Below are 7,243 nucleotides of genomic sequence, written 5' to 3'. Positions count from 1 at the left end.
AATCTAATAAATTATATTTCTCTCTCCTAATATCAATTCTAGCTATTTTTGGTCATGAGGGAAACCTACAAAGGACTTTGCTTCTAATTACAAGAATATACCAATTTAGTTACTGGCTTGGACACCTGAATCAAACAATAGTTGCATGTGAGGCAGCTCAAGAAGTTGATTAGATGAAGAAATTCATCGTTGATCTGGATGTTGTTCCTAGCATAAAAAATTTGATTGAGTTGCTTTATGACAACATTGGTGCAATCGCTATTACAAGAGACCCGATGGTTACCAACAAGACTAGACACATTCAATGAAAATTCAATTGTATTAATCAGGAATTGGAATTGGGTAATGTACGCATTGAGAAGGTTTATACAGATGATAGTCTAGAAAATCCATTACAAAGGCTCTTTCTCAAAACAAGTTTTAGAGTCATGCAAAAGGAATTGGTCTTCGATTATTTAGTGATTGGATTTAGATAGGTACTTTAATAACAGTGTAACACCTAAAACTATGGTCCCCAAAAAATTTTCGTTTTAATATTAGATAAGACAGTAATTTTTCCATATCATCCAAACATTTGAAATAAACTGGTGTATCAAATTGTCATACATCAGAGTAAAACCTAATAAAAGAATCTCAATGGTGTGTGCGATGCAGTCATCCCAAGCTCTTCCCTTTGGAACTAGAGGTACCTGAAACACAAACTGAAAACCGTAAGCACAAAGCTTAGTGAGTTCCCTCTAAATACCACATACCAAACATATAATAAGCAAATAGTGGGGCCCACCCAGCTCTGGACCCCGTCCGGCATCGGTCCCCGCCCAACATACAATAACATATATCAAATAAACACATACACATGTGTAACACTGTAATTTTTCAAACTAAAATTTTCATTTAAAATCGCTTAATTCATAAAACACTTTTCGTAAAAATCTCATTTTGTTTAAGTTACAAAACATAACTCTATATTCAATTAAATAATAATCCAGGATCCCCAAATCATAACTCTTTCCCTGGTGTGTACAATCGAGCCGGTGCCGTCCTGTGATTCTGAGGAAAACCTGAAACACATAACACATAACATGGTAAGCACGAAGCTTAGTGAGTTCCCCAAAATACCACATATAACACATATTAGCCACTCGAGGCTATAAATCTGTGGGCCCTCTGGCCCTATCTCTGTGGACCCTCTGGTCCTAACTCTGTGGACCTTCCGGTCCTAACTCTATAAACTCTAGAACACACAGCATAAATCATGTAGAAAGAATGCAGTGCAACACATCACATACATAGCATACAAAATATTCTGTCACATAACTCTGGTTACCTACTCAAGGTAAAGTATAGTGAGAAGACTCACCTCAAACGAAGTCAGATAAACTCTTGTGCTCAACGTCCCGACCTAGCATCCTCCTATTATTCAAATAACATTCCCGATCAATACTTTCTCATAGTCTCATCTCTAAAGATTGGGTAGAAGACCATTCTACCCCTCCCTAAACTCTCTTAAGTCAGTCTTGACCAAAACCCTAAAGTCAACGAAAGTCAATGGTCAAACCTTGACCCGACTCATCGAGTGCACATAGGCGACTCGGCGAGTCCACACGTGTCCACGGAATCCTCCTTCTAGCCTCGCTTGAAACGTTGAGTCAACCCCTTGCTCGACGAGTTACACCTGCCACGAATCGTGGGGCAACCCCGACTCGACTCGTCGAGTCCAATTATGAACTCGGCGAGTTGCTTCCATGATCATAATCAAATGACCTTCTAAGGTCAGATCTGTTCCTCTAATCCATAGATCTGACCTTCCCAAGCTCAATAAACACGTAAAGGCTCGACCTTGATGTCCATGCATGGTATATTTTGCTCATAATACCATTATGACTCCATTAAAGGTTCATAGCTTCCAAAATCCATGTTTACTCATCTCTAAGCTCCTACTTTCGGACACTCTGGACCTTACAAGGTCGAGATCTACCACTCAAGCTTGGAAAGGGGTTTGGTGCATCCAAAACCCCATCATGAAGAGAATATAAGCCCTAATTTCCAAAATAATAGATCTACACAATTAGGGAAGGAAAGAGGTCGAATATAATACCTCCAACTGAAGCCCCTTTTAATGAAATCTTCAGATCCAACAATTTCCTTTGGCATTCTCAGTTGCCACCTCCTCCTCTTTTGCATAATCACACTTATAAGCTCAAGATAGCTCTTCCTCTCACTCTACACAACCAAGGACTCTTTAGGGTTGTTCTCTGGAAGATGTGGCCGAAAATGAAGGCCATAAGGACCTTTAAATAGGTCCTAAACCCGAGAAATTAGGGTTTCTCTGCCCAGCATCTACTCGGCGAGTTCCTCCTCTGACTCGTCGAGTCCACTCATTAAATCCGCGTGAGAAACCGACTTGACTCTGTGAGTTGGATCCTCAACTCGTCGAGTTTCTCCTTTAATCATAAGATTAAATTACACAATAATAACCCTGAAAACCCGGATGTTACAATTCTCCCCCACTTGAAGTAGATTTCAACCTCGAAATCACTCCTTAACCATACATATAATGAAATCGTCAACCCAATAGGCACCACCGAAAGGACCTCACACCACACGGGTATCTTTCTCTATGGACACTCGAAACTTCACAAAAACTTCCAAGACCAGAATTTTAACTAACCCTTTCATCGCTAACATTCTCCTTCCCAATATCCGGAAACTCTGGTGGTCTGACCCGCCGCCAGACTACCCATTCTAGCATTCACCATGATATTTGCTCCTCGAATATCAAACCCAGATTCCTCACTGGCTCTCTGATTCCCATGAGATCAAATCCAACAACCTGCCATTACTCTCCCAAACTGGTCATGATAAATCATCCGAATCATAACCCAAGAACGAAAGGGTTCACACCCCACCGAGGCACATTCACTAAACTGCTATCAAAACCCACTCGAACAAAGAATCCTCAACACTCTGACCTCGGACACAAAAGAAATAACTATGTTTGCTCGGGAGTATCCTCAGACATCACCATAATAAGCTCTAGCTCATTTCTCATATCCCTCTTCAATACTGAGCACTAGGTCAACTTTGACTCCACAGTTGAACCTCCAAAGGTCACCCACAACATGATCCAGAATGTCTCACTAACTTCCTTCTCGTGTCAACTATCTCGGCCCAGTGACACACAAGTCACGAAATTCTCTTTACCTCATACGAAAACTACAATCCAACCGAAGATCGACTCAACCCCGACCTCTGATGTCTGCTGCACATATCTCATGTGCATCTCCCGGTATCTCCCGTACCCGATTACTGACCTATACAGGTTTTAGACATCAGACGACAACAATACCCCTCATCCAAGAATTCACCTCGGAATTCTAGAATCTCATCTCGTTTACCCACACACCATCAATGCCAAACTCAACTCGAGAGTTTCGTCTGACCCAGAGTTGGAACCTCGTGTCCCACTGAAACATTCATCTCATAACTCAACCTGCGCCCCGCGCGAATACCACCTTTTCCAATTCCTTCATGTTGCGACAATCACAACTCAAATCAAAATATAATGATTCCCGACAAAGACGGAGACCCCAGTCTCGCCCCTGGTTCAACCACCAGGCTCCAAAACTCAATAATAGGACTACTCAAGCCCAAAACTCTTCTGCATCATACTCTAATCGAAGAGTACTTCATCATCACACTCTCTTGCCGTCTAGCGAGTATTATGACTCCCTGCAGCATCACAGTGACTAGTAAGTACTATGGCTCCCCGTAGCATCACAACTCCCTCTCTCTGACTTGTGAGTACTATGGCTCCCCGTAGCATCACAACACCCTCTGACTAGTGAATACTATGGCTTCCCGTAGTATCACAATCCCCTCTCTCTGACTTGTGAGTACTACGGCTCCCCGTAGCATCACAACACCCTCTGACTAGTGAATACTACGACTCCTCGTAGTATCACGACTCCCTCTCTCTGACTCGTGAGTACTATGACTCCCCGTAGTATCACAACACCCTTTATCATCACCCCATAATCTCATTCTCACTACAACACCACACTTCGTCCACTAACTCATGCTCCGCAGACTATCATAGATAGCTACACACACTTGTCCCGAATATGCATCACAGATTATGACGGCAACCGCCATAACAAAATACCTTTCCCTACTGAAATCCACATTATTAAATAATCCCTCCTTACGACAATACCCGAAGGCTCCCACTGGAACCATAGATACTTGATACACCACTAGTCGTCTCAAACTCAAGATTCTAAATAACTCCGAAATCAGGACATTATACCTGGATACCTCGGAACACCATTACAGAACATCACAATGTCCTGCCTCTACCACAAATCTCCCACTCCCAGCATCATACAGATACAACAATACATTCCCTCTGAACCCCATAATTAGTTCTTTATTTTACCCAATGTGCAACTTCGGTGTATCCAAACACTCAATTGGAATACAGAGAAAGCACTAACGCTTCAGAACACTCTGATGATCTTCCAAAACTCTTTCCTCTACTTCTCAAAATCTAGGCAAGAATACACATATTGGCCCGGGAGTTGGCTGCTCGATCATCTTCTATCTACCCCAAAGGGCATACACAATCAATACTTTGACTCAGAAGTTCTCAACTGCCAATACCATCCTTACGAGCCTTCCACTTGGAACGACTCTGACCACCACCAGGTTCCTGACCATTGGCCACCTGCCGTGGAGACACTCATCCTTTCTTAGACACGTACCACATGCATCATCTTGCTCTGCACCTCTCCTCGATCACCAATAACTCTGGTCTCATGAATTCGTACCGCATGTCTCTATATACCACTTTATAACCGCTTTTGAACAAATATCCGCTTCCTTCAATACGATACCCGGTTCTCCCCCACTTAGGGTTCGAACCATCACCAATTGGCGCACAAACCATCCCATAAACTGTTTCCACTAGCAACATTGCACCTGCCCTAGGAAGGTGCTACGCAACACCCAATAATCTCCTTTAAAGAGATCAAGCAACCTCAAATGTCAGATGAAATCCTCAGGAACTTCTCATCACGACTACCTCTAGTCGTTCAAAGTCTCATACCATCCTAATACCGAACATCTCAACTGTCCAGTAATATCACTGACTCTTAGACTGGAACAATAAATCATCATACTCCTCAACCTCGACTTCTCAACCCACGTTCCAACACATGAATCATCACAAGAACAAGGACTCCACTCCCATACTCAATACCCATCATAGACAGAAGAGCCACCGCCCTAATATACTTGTCTGGATTACCCGCTGATATCGCTACCACACGCCCTACTATACTTAATTAGAGTGTAACGTGGTCCTTGACCATCTCAGACCCAACTGACTACCTGCTCATGGTAACTCATTTCCTCGCGGCAGACATGCTGCCTGATACTCTGGTGGGAAAATCGTCATCAATGTCAACCCGCAAGGTTTACTCCTAAACCTAAAACTGAAATCTCACGCCTCTCCTGTTTCCCACAAGAAACATAAATAGCACCCCTCAGGTCACAGAAGATGACATATCCTCTATCGGCTGATTGCTCAACTCAGACCGCAATCCCCCATAAACACCATCTCTACTAATCCTTGAGTCTTGTGACTACATCCGACATTTCACCAAAAATACCTTGAAATTCTCTCAACCTCCCTCTCAAGGATGCATCTTCGGACTCAATCATAGCCCTCAGGCCTAAAACCCCATCGCGTCCAATCTCCACCTAATCAATTATGACCGGATAACTGGAGAACCACAAGCATCATTTGCTAAGAACCATGGTACTCAACCCATGACATCACTTCTCAATCTGCTACGATGCATGGTACTCAAACCATGACATCACTCCTCCATCTGCTACGATGTATGGTACTCGAACCATAACATCACTCCTCAATCTGCTACGATGTATGGTACTCGAACCATAACATCACTCCTCAATCTGCTCCGATATATGGTACTCGAACCATAACATCACTCCTCAATCTGCTTCGATGTATGGTACTCGAACCATGACATCACTCCTCAATCTGCTCTGATGTATGGTACTCGAACCATAACATCACTTCTCAATTTGCTCCGATGTATGGTACTCGAACCATAACATCACTCCTCAATCTGCTACTTAGAACCTTCAGAATACTCCCTGTATCGAGTATGGGTCCTCTACTTTTGGTAGTACGGGCCCATACTACCTGCCACATCTACCCATACTTTCCACACGGACCATCCTAGAGCTTCCTAAGTAGCCACTCAACCTTCTCGTTCACTAACTTCGTCACGCAGTGCTCGCTCCTCAGCGAAAGGCTCTACTCTACCAGCGTACTAATCTGACTAAGGTTACTCCATAGGCTCTTCCTAGGTTCTCATACTCCTCCGCCATCAGCTGCTGAAGAACTCCTAATGATGCCAACCATCTACCTCCTGAATATCGTCATATTCACTTAGTAGCTGGCTCCCATCATCGAGGGTCCCACAAAGCACCAAGCAAGCAGCTTTCGAGCATCGAATAATACATAGAACTCACTCTGGGTGATAACTCCACTTGCTCTGCTCATTCTCAAAGATAACACTGAACTCTGCAACTCTACCCCTCGCGGGTTCTAACTATTCTCTCGATAAGCATCACAATACTCATCTAGGCATCTCTCCTAGATTACTCCTCTACTCAAATCCCTCTCCACAAGAACTCTTGATGAACACTCACACTCAACACCTACTCGAAAAGTGCATCACCGATAACAACAATTCCTAGGCTAAGGCATCACAAATCAGGCCACTCTAGCCTTAGAATATGAAATACCTAGCCTATATCTAGCATGCATAATATCTCATAACATATCTCATAAGTATAGAGTCAGAGTATTTTGGGAAATCACCGTTCGAGCTCTGGCTGATTGTACACACTGCTCTTTCTCATTTTCCCTTTGAACTCTTATTCGCTTTAGAAAATCATTTCTTTGAAAACTTTTCTCAATTCCTCAGTTTGAGTCCAGATTTACCCAAAGGTGCATCCGAATCCGTCAAACCAAGCCTCTGATACCAACTTGTAACACCGTAAGTTTTCAAACTAAAATTTTCATTTAAAATCGCTTAATTCATAAAACACTTTTCGTAAAAATCTCATTTTGTTTAAGTTACAAAACATAACTCTATATTGAATTAAATAATAATCCAGGATCCCCAAATCATAACTCTTTCCC

Source organism: Lactuca sativa, chromosome 3, assembly GCF_002870075.4.
Source record: "Lactuca sativa cultivar Salinas chromosome 3, Lsat_Salinas_v11, whole genome shotgun sequence".
NCBI lineage: Eukaryota > Viridiplantae > Streptophyta > Magnoliopsida > Asterales > Asteraceae > Lactuca > Lactuca sativa.
Note: the sequence above shows the minus strand (reverse complement) of the source record.